The 19,001-nt window shown below is 37.0% G+C and overlaps 1 protein-coding gene across 4 annotated transcripts in view; it reads left to right on the forward strand.

The window, feature by feature from the left end:
* NLGN4X (neuroligin 4 X-linked) overlaps window positions 1–19,001 on the forward strand; it is a 203,172-nt gene that overhangs the window by 18,581 nt on the left and 165,590 nt on the right. For 3 of the 4 annotated variants that reach the window (XM_074814896.1, XM_074814898.1, XM_074814900.1), the window contains 2 exons: window positions 11,426–11,587; window positions 13,378–13,458. The gene's annotated coding sequence lies outside the window, so the exon portion shown is untranslated. The remainder of the gene's footprint in view (window positions 1–11,425; window positions 11,588–13,377; window positions 13,459–19,001) is intronic. The other variant, XM_074814897.1, reaches the window with a different exon arrangement.

The following is a 19,001-nucleotide window of genomic DNA, read 5'->3' on the forward strand; positions in this document are numbered from 1 at the left end:
GCACTGTAACCCCATTGTAGAAGGCCACCAAATTTGTCAGGAACAAAGTGAAGCCATGTTGGCTGTCACCAATCACTTCCCTATTTTCCATGTGCCCTAGCGTAGTTTCCAGGGGGATCTGCTCTATGATCTTGCTGGGCATAGAGGTGAGACTGAGTGACCTGTAGTTCCCCAGGGTCTTCCTTTTTTCCCTTTTTAAAAATGGGGGTTATGTTTCCCCTTTTATAGTCAGCAGGAACTTCACCAGACTGCCACGACTTCTCAAATATGATGGATAGTGGCTTCGCCATTTCATCCACCAGTTCCCAAGGACTTGTGCACTTTCAGGTTCCTTAGATGGTCTCAAACCTGATCTTCTACTACACTGAGTGGTTCTTCATTCTCCCAGTTCCTGCCTTTGCCTTCTGCATCTTGAGCGGTGTGGTTGGAGCCTTTTCTGGTGAAGACTGAGGCAAAAAAGTCATTGAGTACCTCAGCCTTCTCCATATCCCAGGTAACCAGGTCTCCCATTTCAGAGGCGGCCCACATTTTCCCTAGTCTTCCTTTTATCACTGGCATACCGATAGAAGCTTGTCTTGTTGCCCTTGACATCCCTGGACAGATTTAATTCCATTAGGGCTTTAGCTTTCCTAACACTTGTCCATCTATGAGTCTCAATTCCATCTTAGACAGGTTAATAGAAAAAAAGAATTAAAAAGAACCGCAAACTGCAATGCTTTTGTGTGTTTGTAATACAGGTTATGTATTAGTGGAAGATCTAGTCTATTTGCAAAAACTTCAAATGGTTACTTGCATGCAGAATATCTTTTTTAGCATAGTTGCATATGGTGAGAAAATTTTCTACAAATAGGCAGTTACTTTTTGAAGAATAACATACACAACATTTGGAGTTTGCAGTGCTCAAGAAAGACAAGGATTTTATTGCTGCAGTAGTTTGACACCAGAGGGGTCTTCTGAGGTATTAGTTCTTCAAAGCTTTTGAACATCAGGCAACTTAGCTGCCTGATGTGAGCTTACACTTAATCATTATCCTCCATATTAATATTGACTGCACATGTAAGTTTCTGGAGTCCGTGTGTACTCAGAGTAGTACTTCTACAAATATTTTACAGCACTCTGCAACGCATAACTCCAGGTTACTTGGGGAGCTGGACTCAGTACACATATTGGCACAGTGACATGGCGGTGTTGTTCAGGCTTCCAGATGCTGGGTGCTTTGCTCGGGCAGAAAGTCCTCTTACATTCAGTTTCTGGAACTTGAACTGCTGTCTTCACATAGCACAACAATGTAGTATGTGATATACCAGTTTGGCCAGAGTTAGCTTTGTTTCTCTGTATAACTCAGGGTATATAATTGATTCTTACAGGTAAGAATCTCTTTGAGGTAAAATTTGTCTTGTGGTTTGCAAAATGGCAGCAGTTTTGCTTTTGTGCAAGAGACTTCTAAAATATGTCTCTCTTTAATGCTGTACTTGAGACCTTGTGATAGTTATTGCTGTCACAACTATGCTCTTAGGTGTGATTTATAATTTTCAAGTAGCAGCTACCACCAAGTATAGTTACCGATGTCCTGTCAGAATTTCCTCCCAAAATTATGTGTCCAATAGGCTGCAGCCAAGTATGAGACAGCAAATATGAGACATGGATACTTGGACTGACATCTGCAGTCTTCTGATCTCATGAGGACTTTTTTTGACTTCAAAGGGCTCTGGATCAATCTCTTAGTTTCTGCTCAAAGCAACTGTAGCCTTTCTTTGATTTTGGGAACTAAAATACTAAAAGGCCAACATATTAATAAGTCATTCACTCCTGAATATCTCTATTCTTCTGAGTAGCAGCAGGGCAGAGAAAAGCAATTTGTTTCTCAACCAGATAAGTGGAAAGAGAATGGAGATACTGGACTCATGACAATCATAAATTTGTTTCTGCTATGACCTGTAATCAACAGCATATGATATAACCTATTGCTATTGCAGGAAGGAGATCTAAAGATGACTGACAATTCTGAACAAGCAAGGTCTAGCTGAAAACAGAATGCTCTAAATACAGAACCATGACTTTATATAGCCCTACAGTGAGAGAAATCTTTTCATTTCTTGCTCTGTTGGGAGGCAAGGGAGGATTTATTAGACTTTTGGGAAGCTTTAGAATCTTCAGCAAATATTCCAAGACACTAGAAACATTTTAGGCAACTTACTCAGTTCATATAATAGAGTTTAAATAAATTTGCCAACATATTGATTTCCTGCCCTGGGGAAATTTAAGGGCTTTTATTGTTACTGTGTTTGTTACTAACATGTTCAATTAATTATTCTACACTGTCTGATGCTAATTTGGAGAATTCTAAATGTAATAGGTTCAGTTAGTACATGGAGAGGTTGATTAACTGAGGATTGAGATAATCCAATATCAGGGACTCATGCTCCTCTAGTGGGTGTTCCAGGAATCATATCATCACTCTTCACCTTTATCTAACATTTGCTACATGGTTCATCCAACGCAATAAAATTATAATGAATAAGTTATAATTAATGAATTTAACTTTATTTGACTTAATTCTTAGTAGAAACAAACAAAATGCATGTATTGCACAAATATCTTTTGACTATGTCAAACTTATCAAAATGATTTAGGGCCACATTGTCACCTGTTATATATGGTTTGAAGACAGCCTCAAGTCATCAAGTGCAAGGAAGGCACATAGAGTTCTCTACTAAATTCTTGCCTCAGTAGTTACTTGTCTAAGATTTGTTTAAGGAACTTGTAAATAAGTTTGCTACGATAAGAATATATAAGTGGGTATACCTAAGTATAGATAGGAGACATTAGTTTTAAAAGAGAAGATAATATTCAAAACCAAGAGATGGATGAAGGGAAAGCTATTTTATATACACCATTATGTATGTTAAGAAGGTTGATAGGCATATAGTAAACTTTTTTTTTTGTCTCTAGCACATGCAGCAAATTAAGAAGTGAGAGAGAAATAAAATAATTTGCACTGTAGAAGTTGTATAGCAAATGGCAGTAACAATTTGAATGGTCATATGCTTTGTTATTCATAGTAGTCTGGAAGTATAATTCAGATGAAAAATATAAAACACCGAAAAGTTAAAAAGTAACATGTATAAGGTTGCTCAGGAAAAACACAAATTTTTCCAGTTTGTGCATCCAGAATATTAAGTTAAAAAAACAGGTACTTTAATTTCAAAATATATCCTTTAATAACATAAAATCATAAGGGATCAAATTAAGATTGTTATATTCAGTTCAACTTTTGAATTCAAAACATTGCAAAAATGAGTAATGTTCTTTCAACTTTATGACTTTATTTTTCTGTTGATTTTTTGTGTGGTCTTCACAGAATATTGTAAGTTATAGGAAAAGAAAAGAAAACCAAAACTCATATGATGCTAAGTACATTTACCATACCTTCTGCAAAACACCTTAAAGTCAACCTTTCAAGTCTCAGTATGGCCTGTTGCCACTTGAGCTACAGGACTTCACATTGTTCAACTGACAATAGAGTAAAGTGGTAGTAAAGAGGGAGGTCAGGCCGCAGGTGCCAAGTCCCAGTTGTAGAGGGAACCTAGTTTAGTTTTCTGTCCAAAAAAATCCATCTCACCCCCTGTCCCTGCCTCATTTGCTTCTTGAGATCAGGGAACAGGGTTGGTCATGAGGTTCCTCTCAAGATAGGTTCCCTTCTCTTTTAGTCTCCTCGTGCACTCCGAATATAATAGTAACACTGGTAGCAGCTTCCATCATTGCTGTTATGTCACATTCTAGCTGTAAAAAAGGATACACATTTTAAAATATTTGCTTTTTTATATACTATGATTTTGGTAAACTGCCAAAACTTTCCTGAAAACAGATAGTGAGAGAAGGGAAAACTGATAGTTTCAAATACAGCCCAGATAAGCCAGAATGGAATTTAATTAGCAGAAAAAAGGTTTCCAGCAAAAGACTTTTCTCCTCATTGAATTTGAGGGAAGAGAAATGGAAACCTTAGATATAAATTGTCTATAATTTTCTGTTGTTGTTCTTTGTTTCCAAAGTAAATTCTGGCTGTATTCAGACTGCAAGCTGGGGTATGATTTGAAACAGCTGTGGCAGACTGGGCTATGGGCAGGTTGAGCCGTGATCTGTAACTGCTCTGTAGTCCCTTTTACTCCTCTCTTAATGTTTGCTCCTACTTAACAGTTATTTTATCTGTTGGAAGGAAACCCCACATATGTAAAAAGGAAAGGAATTGTGATTCTACTAGGAGGAGATGTGATGTAGAGAACTGTGGGAATGAGGCCTAGGGGAACGCAGTATAGACAGAGCCATTAAGCTGCAAACTTAGAGGGGCTCTCATAATAGTCATGTGAAATACATACAGCCTTGCGAGTTTCGAATGTGTTTGTGTTTGCTCACAAGGGTGTTGCCAGATAGAGACTTCAGTGCTTTTCTCTTCTTGGCAGAGAGGCTAAAATAGGTGTAAGGGTGCCTACGTCCCGTTCCATGTCACTGAGTTCTTTGTAGTGCTGGAAGAAGATGGAGCTGTTTTTTTCCCCCTGTTCTAACTCTCTGACTTTTCATTGGTAGGCAGGTGATTCCATATCATTCTTTAAATCAAGTGGGAAAGAGTTAAAATATATTTCTTTCCCTGTCTCTTTTGAGGACAGAACAACCCTTGGAGATACAGGACTGTAGCAATCCCTGTTCTACTTGACTTGAATCAGGCTTTTGCACAAAGATACTCGCTTGAGATGTGGGAGATTATAGTTCAAGCTGGTTTTCAGTTGCTAATACCAAATGACATTGCTCCATAAGGAGAAATAATGATCTGAGTAATTGGTGAAGTGATTCACTGGCATGAATTAGACATAGCCAAACACTGAACACCTGCTATAACCTTTGCAACAGGACTCTGGCTTCTTAGAGTCAGGAAATACTCTCATTTTGATGGGATATTCTGTCTTTCTTGAAAAAGGTACATATATTTACAGATCACAGAAACACAGAATGACTGACTGGTTGAGGTTGGAAGGGACCTCTGGATATCATCTTGTCCAACTCCTCGGCTCAAAAAGGGACACCTACAGCTGGTTGCCCAGGACTATGTCCAGACAATGTTTGAATATCTCCAAGGACTACAACCTCTCAGAGTAACTGTGCAGTGCTCAGTCACCCTCACTGTAAAATCGTGGTTCCTGATATTCAGAGGGAACCTCCTGTGTTTCAGTTTGTGCCCATTGCTTCTGGTCCTGTCACTGGGCATCACTGAGAAGAGTCTGGCCCCATCCTCTTTGCATCCTACTTTCAGGTATTTATAAACATTAATAAGATCCCCCTGAGCCTTTGTCTGCTCATCCAGCCCAGATGTCATCAACTTCTCTATGAGGATCTTATGGGAAACTGTAGAAAGCCTTACTGAAGTCCAGATGGACAATATCCACTGCTCTCTCTTCATCTACCAAGCCAGTTGTTTCATCATAGTTTATCAAGTTGATCAAGCATGACTTGCTCTTGGTGAATCCATACTGACTGATCCTGATGACTACCTCATCTTCCATGTGCCTGGAAATGCATTTCGGGATTAGTTGCTTCACCACCTACATTTTTGAACTAATAAAAGATGTTTAGAGAAATCTATTTAATCAGTACTTGAATGCTTCTAGCCACACTGTTCTTTAAATACTGGTGAGATGATCCTGTCAGATTTCTATTATACTTCGGGTTTCTTGCTTTCTACTCCACAGCCCTCTCACAAGTTGTTTTTGTGATAGCATTGTTCATTCTTCTTCACCAATCAGTTTGAAACAAGTAAGGAATCTGGAAAACCACATTCCTTGCAGTTTAAATTATATATTTTTTAGTCCATAAGTCTATGTAGGGTGTGATTAGGTCTGTCCATAGCTTGTGATGATAATCTCTACACAGGTAAAAACAACTTAGAATAAATGAATTTCTGAATGCCTTTTGGGAGAAGAAGGGGCAAGTGATAGGGAAGGAGGTAAAATGTCAAGGTCAATGAAAGGGAATTATGTCTAAATAGTCTGAGGCTGTAGTGCAGTGATGACCTCTATATGTATTGCAGTTTGAGATGTTTATTTTCACCTGATGATTTAATGCAAAATGGAGAGATAGGGAACCAGTAACCTCATTGCCCCTTCTTAATATAATCTTTCTACTAGGATGAAAGCCATTCTTATTTTATTTCATTTTTGATTGCTTAATTTTAAGACAAGTTCTTATGTTAAAATTTCAGTTAGGTAATCTCAAAGTTTAGCAAGGTTTGAAGGTTTGTAAAGAGAGTTAACATCACTCGTTTTATCAACAGCTATACTTGGAATAAATGATGAGGTTCTGAATGCAGAAGACCATCTCCTAAGGGGCTGAAACCAAAGCAGTAAACTTTATACTGAACACTTGCTAGCAACAAAAGTTCTCTAAGGAAATGTAGGCAATATAATTAATCTATCAGTTAGACAATTTGAGAGGCAGCAACTCTGTAGCAGGTATAGGTGCTAAGTAGGTGCTCATTTGTCTCTCACCATGGGTCTGGGCTAATGCCCAGACAGGACATGTGCCTGTGGGTGGGCCCGGCTTGGCTGTGGGGGAGCTGGAGACCGGCCCTGCTGCAGCATTGCTGGGGCAGGGGCTGATGGCCCTGGGGGGCTGACATGGGGTCCTGGGCCCTGGGCAGGGGAGGGGAGCCCTGTGGGGCTGGACAGGGACAGTCAGGGCTGGTGGTGCCCTCAGGGACATGCTAAGCTGAAAGGTTTTTGTTTTGGAGATGCAATATAGGTGGGTTGCAATCTATGATATGGTTTACTAACATTTTAATTTCATTCTGGGGAACTGGGAAACACTGTAAAGGTGAAGATGAGTAAGAGATCAGTTTTCAAGAGAAGAAGGTCTCAGGCTTCTGGCGGTATTGCTGTTGGTCAGGGCCTTCTGCCTTGTATCCCTGGCAACTTCTCAGTTATATTGACACTGAACTGGAATAGCCTCCCTGTGCATGTCTTATCCATCAGAAAGATGTTTAGATAGTATAGGAATGGAAATTTATTGAGCTAGGTAGGCAAAGACTAAGTGCAGATAGATTTTGATGAGCTGATTTCAGTTTGATGGCTGGAATTGCAATTTCTCTCAATTTATGCTGTGTTTTTTTGGGGAGGGTGTGTGAAAAACAGCTCAGTGGCTTTTATCTTGAATTCATTAACCAACAATGATACTATCTGACACATCATTTGTGTAAAGATGAAAAGTTTTTCACTTACGAGAGGGTTTTCATGTATGAATTTTCATTGAATCAATTTTCAGTCATTCCAGTCTTTCTGGCTATGAAAATTTTAAGATAATTTATTCCTGAATTACCTAGGTTCTTAAAAAAAAATCATCTGGGAGAAAGGCAGATATATTTATCAAAGCTTGCTCATGCACAGAGAGGCATATATGATTTCATCAAGGGTAATTGCTTTACTAGTAATAACTTGGAAGTGACACAGTCAACATTACCTCGAGCATAGCAAGAGCCTTGCTGTTATGGCTGTTTAAGTGCCTTCTGGTACATTTCTTCCTGTGAGTTTCAGAAACACAGAAATAATATTAAAAGGCCCAAGGAGACTTAACTATATACTTGAAGTGAGGACTGAATAGATGATCTGAACTTCATGCCACTGGGTGGATTATTCTGTCTTCTATTCATCTGATTCCCTATCTACAATCTCTGAAAGCTGTACCTTGACAGGCTTGAGGGATATTATGTGGAGCTCTTGCTGTTCCAACTGATCTTTAATTTCAGTATGTCTCAGCATGGTCTTGAAGCTCTCTTTAGATTCTGTTCCTTTGACTTTGGGTTTTTCCTTAATTTTTTTTTTTTTTTTTGGATTGGTCTTTTCCCCTCTTTCGCTGTGTTTCTCCTTTAGCTGTATCTTGTCCTCCTTTTCCTCCTCCTCCTTAATCTCAGGTTTGGCCTTTCTCTTATCCCTGACTTAAGAATTAACCTTTTCATTTGACACAGGACTGGCAATCTCTCCCCTTCTCTTTGACCTTAGACTTAGCCTTTCTTCTGCCCTTCGTTTTTACTATGTCTTATTCTACATGCTTTCTTGGCATTGCTACTTTCTGGTCTGGGGTTCCCCTAAGGGGATTTATCGTTCCATTTACCATGCAGAATTTCTTAATACGGCAAATCACTGTCTTCTGCATCATCAGCATTTCTCTTGTATGTGTTGCTGTTTTGGGCTCAGACTTCATGAGTTTAATTGTTTCTGACTTCTTATAGCAGTTTGCAAATTATTCAGAAGATTTGTTTTGTTTTGTTTTGATTCAAACTGAGTCTAACATCTTTGTTTCCAGCCTGCCTGTTGGAGTTTGGGTTTTTGTTTTGGTTTGGTTTGGTTTTGGTTTTTTTTTTCCCACGGCATTTTTTTTTTTTCTGGAGCTTTTCAGTTTTTGACCTGTAGCAATACTGATTAGGTTTGTTTGGAACCTCATTGTACTCATATAGTCTTCCTTTCATCCTTTAGATTTCCATTTGTTGGTGTTGCAAAAATCTTCAAATTTTCTGTTGAAATGTGTATTATATGCTATTCAAATATTTCATTCATTCTTCTGATGAGGAGTTTTTAATCTGTCTTATCCGCTGTATCACACATGATATCTTTGTTTTGACAGGTAGTTAGTTCATGGTGATTCTGATGTAGCCCACATGAGAAATGAACCTGTGTTTTGCCAGTCTTATTAACAAAGCTTTGTATCTAAATGCTTTTGAAGGCAAGAAGATTTTTCAAGAAATGTTAGTACTTTTTGGAAAAAATAGGGACCTCTGCAATTTCACATCACTTGTTCCGAGCTGCCATCGTGTGTTACAGAGAAGCTTAATTCCTCCTCCCTGGTCTGCATCCTGTGGAGATGACCTCAGCCTTTCCATTTCTGTGCTATCGTTCCTCTGCTGCTGCAGTTGTACATTTGTTAGCAGCCCATTTTCTCTGAAGAGCAGTCTCTGGCTGTCATTTGTGTTAGGCTGTTCTTCCTGCTTTCTCTGTTCATCTCTGGTCTCTGCTAGGGTTTTTCCTGACCTTGTAAACCTTGCCACAGATTCATACATTCCTATTCTTTCTTTTTCTTGTAGTTTCTCTCTGAACCCAACTACCCGTTGTTCTGTGGGGTATTCTAGTTGCTTGTGGCAACTCTGACTTCAGAGGAGTGTCAGTCTCTTTTTCCTGCTTTCTCTGAGTATGCCACCACAAGGGGATCCTTACGGGACAGGCAGGAATCAAGACCAGAGGCACAGGTAGGTTCATAGGTTTAACTATTTAAAGCAGAAAGAGATGAGCAGAGAATCGTGAGGAAACTACTATGTCAGATGGAGAAAGAAGCAACACAGGTTCCATCATATCTTTCTGATCTGCTTGAAGACGAGAAATACAACTCTGAATATATTCATTTAGAGGGAGTGTGTGGACGAGAGGCTTACCATCTTCTTCTGGTGTGCTGCTTTTAATTAATGTTGAAAAATGACTCCCCAAAATCAGAGGGTTTTTTTGTTGGTGAATTCCCTCTCTCTAAGCAGAGTTACTGCACATTTACCAAAGAAGGAATTACATTTCACTGCCTTTGCATTATTTGATACTTACTTTTGTTTTAAGTAAAGAAAATAAGATACTGCCACTCATTTCTTAGATATCTGTAAGTCAACATTACCTCAGTTGCTGTATCTGAAGAGTGGGTTATTTTCTTACTTAAAGCCCACGCTCTTCATGGAGGTAAATAAGCCTTCTATCATTTGGGATGCCTGTTTTTTCCTACTAAATATAAAGGAAGTTTGAGGTCAGATTTAGCTCTTTAACTTTCATATACCTAAATTAGGGAAAAAAATTATTTCATTTGCATATCTCTGAATATTAATCTAGCTGGTCTGTGTCCATTTCCTGCTATAAGATCTACCTCTAGCTGGCTTTCCTCTTCTGAACACCCCCTCCTCTCAAACTGTCCAGGAAATAAACAGTTGAAATAGCATCATCTGCTTATCTGATATTCTGACTTCTGGGCTATTGATGACACCATCACAGAACTGCCAATAGGCATTGTTTAGTCAGTGATCTTCTATTTATAGTTCAAAAACTTTGAAAATTTTCATGTCACTACATATGAAATTCTTGAATTTAGCAGTTGGGAGAGTGTACTATTAAAATGTTCAAAAGAAAGAACTTGATATGAAACTGAATCAGTGGGAAAAAGTATGTAAACACTGTAAAAGATATAGATTTAAAGATGTATTTAAAGATGCTAAGATTGCATTTAAAATGGTACGTTTTCTTAGAGAGACTTCATAAACCTGTCTGCTCAAATTGAAGTTAATTATAATAGTCCAGTCATTATAATTAATAAAATTGAACATCAAATAATAATCAAATATTTTTATCCTGTATCTGCGTATTGCCAAGAGCTGTCAGAAGTTTTTGCGATAGCTGGAGAGAGTGGGTCATTGCAAAACAAAATTTTTATGAGACAGACATTTTATTTCTCAGGTAAAGACTAAGATAACTGTATAAATATAATGACAGAACGTCAGTCTTAGTTGTTTGTCACTGTAAAATCACTGTAAAATCAGAGACTGTTGTGAAAATTGTGAGAACTGAGTCAATTAAGCTTAAACTGAATAGCATTAAAACTAGGGTCATTACAGCACTATCAGATTTAAGTTACCAATGAGCCTGTGGACTGGTGAGAAAATCTGTTTTAGACTTCAGGAGAATATGCTTAGAAGGACTGCCAGACCCCCTTAATTTTTTTTTTAAATGTTATAATTATGAGGAAATCAATTGTCACAAATGTGGAGATAAAATGACACTTTAATAAAGAAAAATATGTCTATGACGTCTGTCTTAAAATTTGACTACTAGTCTTTTGACCTGTGTGCCCATGCTTCCTGATACAAATTTGCAGTTTTTTGAAAATAATTGCCTATTACAGAGATGAAGTCTAAACACGATCTGTAAATGGACAAGAGAGAACAGTGTGGTTTACTAGAATATATAAAGTCTAAACTATAATCTAGTCATATACAATTAAAATCAGTCTGGCAAAGACAATTAGAAGATCTGTAAGGAAAACTGAAGGTGAAAATGATAAACACATAGGTACAAAGATGAACTTGGAAAACCTGGTTCACAAATAGCACTTCATTCATTTTTATGCTTTAAAGCTGGAGACTATTTTGGTGCTATAGAGAGACAGTAAACACAATCCCCGGTGTTTACCAGTAAAGCTGAGGTGAGTTTTGATCTCTTCCTGTAACAGGAATTAATCTATAAAGGCTGCCAAAATAAAGAAATGAAAGTTTAAAATAACTGAGAAGGGAAGCTGTGTTAGCCTTCGTGGATTTTCACTGTCCAGCCATTCCTTAAATCCTTCCTTATTTCTTATATCCTAGGTTTAATCACCTACTACTGTTGGAGAATTGGAATGGCTGTCAAAGTCTACGTGAGCAGTGAAATCTGCAGTAAAAGGGCCACTGTCATGTGGAGAGATTTAAGACATTACCATAGCTTGGAATAAAGATTGCCCTAAACTTCAACATCTGATTCCTCAACGGGTGTGTATGAAAAGTTGCAGTGTTGCCAGGCTTCCCCTGCAGCAGGTGTCCAGATGGACACTTTCACAGTTTAGCTAGAGTGTTTCACACGTTACTTATTCATAAGAAATTTTGCTTTGCTTCCATATTCCTGAATATTTCCTTTTCAGACATATATTCAGATAGCCATCTGCTGGTATTTATTTCCAATTTATAAAGATAACCACTGTCTTTACACAGAATTGAGGCCTATGTTTGCAGCTGTTAAAATGAATTGCACTTATAGGGAGTGGTTTGGCTCTAGCGAGTCAAAACATTCACGAGAGTTATTTAGTGTGATTAAGATTACAGAAAATGCCAGCACCAAGTAAGTGTTAAAGCCTGATTTCATTTACACCATTGCTTTTGGTCAAAAGTGAAGTCTAAAATCGGATGTTTTTTTCTTTAAATTGTATGAGAAAATTTTTTTAAATACCAGGTAGAAGCTCAGTGCCATGATCTTTAGGATCTTTATTGCTAAAAACTTATTTCTTAAAATACAGTATAAATACATGCACATACTTAGAGAGAATGTGTTTGTATGCATGTGTGTGTGTGTATAAATGTATTTTTTGTGATGACAGTCCCTACTTTATCAGTTATCTGGAAGTCATGTCTGTTCCTACCGGTGAATACCATGCAGATGGACCCTGAAAGACATATAAGTTTGTGGAACATATTTGTCAGTTTATTGCCAAAGTGTTTCATCAGTGTTAATAGGCACTATACTGTGGCCAAATGTAATGTGTGATTTTTCAGAAATGACAAGTTTGTTTGACGTATTAGCAAGCTAATAGGAATACTTGATGGCCTCACCCTTGCTCCTGTAATTTGTTTTGAAATTATATTTGTCACATGAAGTGCTTCTCTGTGTTGATCAGTTTAATAAAAATAAGAATAAATGATATGAAGTGCCTTGGTACTTTAAGAGACATACAGAAAAGAATATATAAGCAATACCTGAATTACCCCGGCAAAATGTGTGCAGCTATAAATGCCATTAAATCAACTCTTCTGGCCTTTGAGGGAAGAGAAGTATTTCAGCTAATACAGTCTTGGAACCTATACAAATTACCTGAAATAACATTCTTAAAAGGTTTATTAAACCTATTAAGGTTTAAGTTTTAAATTGCAGTGTGTTGAGATAGTCCTGACAGAAGAGACTGTTGGTAAATATTGGTATTAGTCTATGTAAATAGTCTATCTAAAATGGATAGACTGTTGGTAAATTGTTTATCCATTGAAATGTCATTTGAAGTAAAAGCAACAGTTTTGCATTACCCATAGGAAAGAACAAATAATAGTCAAATGGCTTCTAAAAATGTTTGAATGTTTATGTTTTAAGATATTTGAATATTTGAATTTTTATATTTTTAGTTGAAGATGTATAATACATATTTACAGAAATATTTAAAACCCAAGGGTTTTGCGGTGATTTTTTTTCTTCTTTTATATTGAAGTACTTGCCTCAGCTTTTTTCCCCAAAACGTATACTTTTGTGGTATATAGGTTTAAAGACAATTCTGTTTTTGTAGCAGTGATCAATCTGCAAAGAAAAAATATTGCTAATAATTTTTATGACAGAAGTCAATACACTATGATCAATGTATTTATTCTCTGGGTATCAATATTATGATTTTTCTTTTTTTAAGTCTTTAAAAACAGCATTACAGGTGATTTAAGAAGTAACTTTTTTGTCACCATTTGTAATTCATAAGCATGCATTTATTTGCTTCATTTACTGAAGAGCACTATATATTTCTTCCTAACAGGAAAAACTGCTGTAACTAAAATGACATCATGCTGCCTCCTATGGGGGAATTCTGAAGCCTTCTTAAAAATACGACACAGTGGTAAGTACTAAAGTATGTTCAAACCAATTCTATTTTCTGTAAAAATATATGTAATAGAAATGAGAGGAGGTCTCTGTTGCTGGTGTTCTTAAATGTGTTTGAAATACATCCAGTTAAAATGCTTGTTTGCCATGTGTTCATACAATGAGACATGGAATACAATCCGTTCTAAACATTAGTGCTGTTTATGTGCTTCTTCATGATAAGCATGAATTTTTATTATTTTTCAGTTCTGTAAATATTGACTGATACCACTAAATTTGTAGTTAAAAGACATGGGATTAAACCTGGCTACTGTGGCACTGCTACTCATTGAGGTTTGGGGTTTCCAGGCCACACTGTACCAGATAGAGCTGACAATCTGCAGTTTGCAAAACGAGGTTGGGTTCCAAAGTTCTTATGGGGCTGTATAAATAAAGGGGCTTGGTTGCTGTTTCATATTGTTATCATAAAGATATAACTTTTCCTCTCGTTTTATTAGCAAAATGTGAGATAATATACTTTGATATATACTGTATACACACACACAGAGGTATGTGTATATTTGTGTGTATATATACACACATATATAAACATTCTTATGATATCAGTATGAAATATGTGACAACAGTTTAGTTTAGAAATCTATGCATAGAATATATCCCATTTATAAAATACCTTAGATTAATCTAATTACCATTCTTTCATGCTGTGCCTGACACATTGATTAATGAGAAGGGAAAGACATGTACAAATGACCAGAAAAGTTTCTTTGATGCATAGTTCTTCCTTCTCACTTTATATGATCTATGAACTTTGAAGCAGATGGGACTTCTTCTGTAATCGTTGTGCTAGCTGCAGTACAATGACGTTTCAATTTAGTGTTATCATTGGGTCCTAAATTCAAGGAGAAGGAATAGTAATATATCTGATGTGATAATAAAGTTGTGAATAAGCAATAATTCAAAGTATGACAGGTTAGTTATGAGATCCGAGGGTACCATTATGTGAAGTGTAAAAATCAGACAAAGAAAATAACAGCTTTGAAAACTCCTGTGATTTTTGCATCACTGAACCATGTTTATTCCAATTTGTAGCAATTTAAATGTGATTGAATAAAAAACACTTTATGAACAGGAGCCTGTTTAATAGTTTAGTATCCATGCTGATCATGATCATAGCTGAACTCTTACTGGTTGCTGTAGTGAATATTACACATATGAATACTATACATAGGATTCAATTACTTACTCTCCTCAGAGAACTCATTACATTTTTCATTAAAAAGGCAAGGAAATGATACAAGGAATACAAGGCTGATAATAGAAAGAATACAAAGCTGAAGTCAAAGTCAAAATAATCACTTCATTTCTTTGGAACTAACAATTTGTGGTAGATTTACATTGTCTTGCACTAGAATTAGCTACAGCCATGTTCCAAGAAGGGAGAGGTCTCATTTGAAGACCTATCATGGTACACTGAGATAAACCACAGAGTCTGGGGAGAGGAGTCTGAGGGGGAAACAGAGGGATGGTGTGATTTTAGTTCTCACTTTTTTCTCAGCATTTTGTTTGTTTTTCTTCATAACTCACAGAGGGAAAGTCAGGGAGAATGAGAAGAAAGGGAAGCAAATAACATTAAAACAGAAGAGTGAGATAGAGTATATTGATGTCTGGCTTTTAACTCCCACTGCAAGTTAGTGGACATCAGAAGCTAGTTGTGCCTTTTGAAAACTTCCTTGTTCATGTGAAGTGATAATTGGACAACACATAAAAAACCCAGGAGAGTAGAAAATGAAGTTGTAAATCTGCATCAAACTTATTTCAGCTTCTCTGCTTGCTAATTTTCTGAAGTATATGTAGCCACAAACATAAATGTTGAACTGCCAGCCCCAAGGTACTTAAAAAATACACAACAGAAATATGGCAATATATGTTATGGAATTTTAAAATTTGTCTAGAAAAAAGGTTATATTCTTAGAGAAGTTTTTCAAAAGATAAATTGAAATGGATCTGAAGGATTTCAGGAACATGTACAACCCAAGCCAAACTAACTCTGAAGATGTATTTGCAGCAGGCAATAGGGATCTGTTTGGATGAACAGAAAAACTGAGAGTGGTGTGTATAATTATCAGTGTTGGTTCAAAATAATAACTAAATACGGTAGCGAGGACAGATTGTAACTGAGTTTTGCTGTATTATACTCCTATATTTAAGAGAAATGCAGAAAGAAATCCCCACACCTTGATCGTGTTTACTTTTTGCTTGCTATGATTCTCATCCAGAACTCCAGCTACAATTCTTCAACATACACCAATGATCTTTTTCAAGAGAAAACTGCAATTTATGTTTACAGTATGCAAAAAGTGCTTGCTGGCAATGCACAATATAGTAATAAAAATGAAAGCAAACAAATGGCCCATGCTTTGTCCTCAGATTTTGATCTTGCATCACAGGTGTAAGCTAGTTTAAATGGTGGGATTTTGTTCTAAAATCCCAACCTGACAGCTGAGTGTGCAGATGGAGCCCTGTGGTAGTCCATGGGGTGCTGTGTAGTTTCTTTGATGTAGCCACATACTGTCAGATTCTTGATCATGTTCTCAGACTCTGATCAAGCCTTCTGTCTTGTATCATTCATGATAACAAATGTGAAGGAATAATAAAGCCTTCATATTAGAAGGCAGGAATAAATCGTTCCAGCTCTAGTCTTGGGAGTTTTAGGAAATGGAATAGCTCTTAATTCACTGAGGAAAATCAGGGCACAATATAACTCTCATTCTTTTAGAGCTGTCAGCTCTCCTCAGCCTACTTTTCAGCTCTCAGGATTCAGTGTTGTTGATAAGAATCTTTGCTTTGCCTCCTCTTGTTAGGGTTTATGGCTATAAATGGAAGTGCGCTCAGCTGAGCAGTCCAACCTCTGGTTAAGCAGTGCCTTCAACTCTTATTTCTAGTTTTCTTTTTGTGTTCTCACTGTATCTTGCACTCTTCGATGGAAGCAAAATACTCCCTGCATTTTTTCTGCCTTTGTAAAGTATTAGCATAATTTTAGCATGGTAATCCATCAATTAAGTAGGCTCCCAAGACCTATACTATGATATAGAGGCTGTGCTGACATTGTGTATAGTGTACACTCTTCCCACCAATTCTCTTAATTTTGAAACAGAAAGAAGGAAAGAACTCAATTTTAAGTTCTTCCTTCTATAAAGATAGCAGGTGTGTTTTCCATACTGAAACATAATTCATAAGCAGGAGCAACTAATGAAGTTACCAGCTGAACATCCCAGAACTGATGGTCTGTTAATGAATTGAGGCTGATACTCAACATTTCAGTATGTTTCCAAATTGGAAACTGCATTTTCAAGAATTCAGGTAGTGTAAATTGACTTGATCACCTGCTGGCTGGGAATTTAACCAGTCCGTCTAGATGTTGTTGCAGGATGTTCCACATCTTTCTATGCATCTATAAATTTGTGTCCAGGGAGAGTATTCTGAAATCCTAACTGTGACTCAGTTGATCTAGAAAAAATAAAGTTGCATCAGCTGCTTTGCTCTGAGATGTTACTGGTAAATCTAACTTTAGCAAATTCATTACATCACTGATATTGTGGTGTGTTTGCCCTTAAAGGTAGAGACCTATAAATACTGGAATCAATATATTCAGATTCTTCAATGAATATAAAAGATTCCTAACTTCCATTTGAATTAGAAGTGATGTATCCATTCTTTATTGCAAAATTTAGTTACGTGTTTTAGTATGACTGACGTAAAGTACTTAAATGTAGGTAAACTCTGATGATCTCTATCAATATGTGGATTTCTGAAGAACCCAAGTGAGAAATGGAAATATGAAGCATTTGCAAATATTGTTCAGATTTGAAGTAACAGCCACCCAAACTTGAGATTGTTAAATTTACTTTCAGATGGCAATGTAACTGAATAATTTTATCACTTTTACCTAAAAAACTAAAGGTTTTCCAGACATAGTTTAACAGGTTTTTAGTGATTTTTTTGTTGTTGTTGTTAAAGTACAATTTCAGTGGTGAGGTTCATTGGAAAATAAAAGTATGAGTCATAATTGTCTTAAATCTTTAAGAAGCATAAACTATTCTTATCTAAGTAACAATTCCATAAATACAATTGATTTTGCAGAAAATTAATTTGAACATCACATTACATAATGCATTGTACAACAGTAACAAAAAATTGTTAAAACTGTGTAATGTTTTGTAGACTGGATGGCTGACAGGACTGCATCATGAGTAAGCAAGTGAAAGCAAAATAGAAAATAATCACACTGTGTTTTACATAGGCAGCTTATTTGATTGATTAGAGGTGTTTTTAAAAGTTGAGTCATGTTCCGTTCAAAAAAATGGAGTGCAGATTTTATTACTATATGCAATGCTTGAACTTGGAAATGTTTTATCACTGTGACTCATAATTTAAATCTACTGTACTGAACATGTAGAGGTGTTATATCAATTTCTACAGGGAACTTATAACTCTTAAAAAAAAAAATAGTTCAAAAAACCTAGTTGTTGTTTTTTTCTAAGAACAACAGTAAAGCTTTTAACATAAGGTTCCAGCGTAAATAAATTACATGTAAGCAGTTGTCCTCATCCCATCAGGGTTCAAAACACACTGCATCTTCATTATTAACCACAAGACTCTGATATGTTATGTTTGTTTTGTTTGGACAACTCAGTAATATGGCAAGGGAAGACCATCTATGTCTTTTGCAAAATATACCTTTACCTTCCCAGTAGCCATTCAGCAGCTACCTTCCTCAGTATTTATAGAAAAGAAATAGCTCTGTGTAACAGCAAAATCTTGTATCCTCCTGGAGTCCCCATTACTTACCTTGAGCTCTGCACACTGCAGTTTAAGTTGCTTTTAGAAACAACTGACAGAAGATGATCTCTGGGATCATCAACTCGAGTTTCTAAAAGAGGAGACAACCATATCATGTAATCCTTTTTGTACAGGTTATGATGTAGGTTAATGAAACCAAGGGTTACTTGTGGAAACCAGTAATACGTAGTGTCCCTCAAGGGTCCACACTGGGACAATACTATTAAATATCTTCATCAATGACATAGACGGTGTGGATGAGTATACCCTCAGCAAGTCTGTGGATGACACAAAAATGAGCGGTACTATTGCTTCATGTGAGGGAAGGGATGCCATCCAGGGGGACCTTGACAGGCTTGAGAAGTGGGTCCATGAGAACCTCATGAGGTTCAACAAGGCCAAGTGAAAGGTCCTGCACATGGGTCAGGTCAATGCCCAATATCAGTACAGGCTGGGTGATGAATGGATTGAGAGCATCCCTGCATAGAAGGATTTGTGGGTACTGGTAGATGAAAAACTGATTATGAGCCCAGAAAGCCAACCGTATCCCAGGCTGCATAAAAAGAAGCCTGTCCAGCAGGTTGAGGGATATGGTTCTCCCTCCCTACTCCACTCTTGTGAGACCTGACCTGGAGTACTGCCTTCAGCTTTGGGGCCTCCAACATAAGAAGGACATGGGCCTGCTCAAGCACGTCCAGAGGAGGGCCATGAAGATGA

The sequence above is a fragment of the Strix aluco genome, chromosome 2, assembly GCF_031877795.1.
Source record: "Strix aluco isolate bStrAlu1 chromosome 2, bStrAlu1.hap1, whole genome shotgun sequence".
Lineage (NCBI taxonomy): Eukaryota > Metazoa > Chordata > Aves > Strigiformes > Strigidae > Strix > Strix aluco.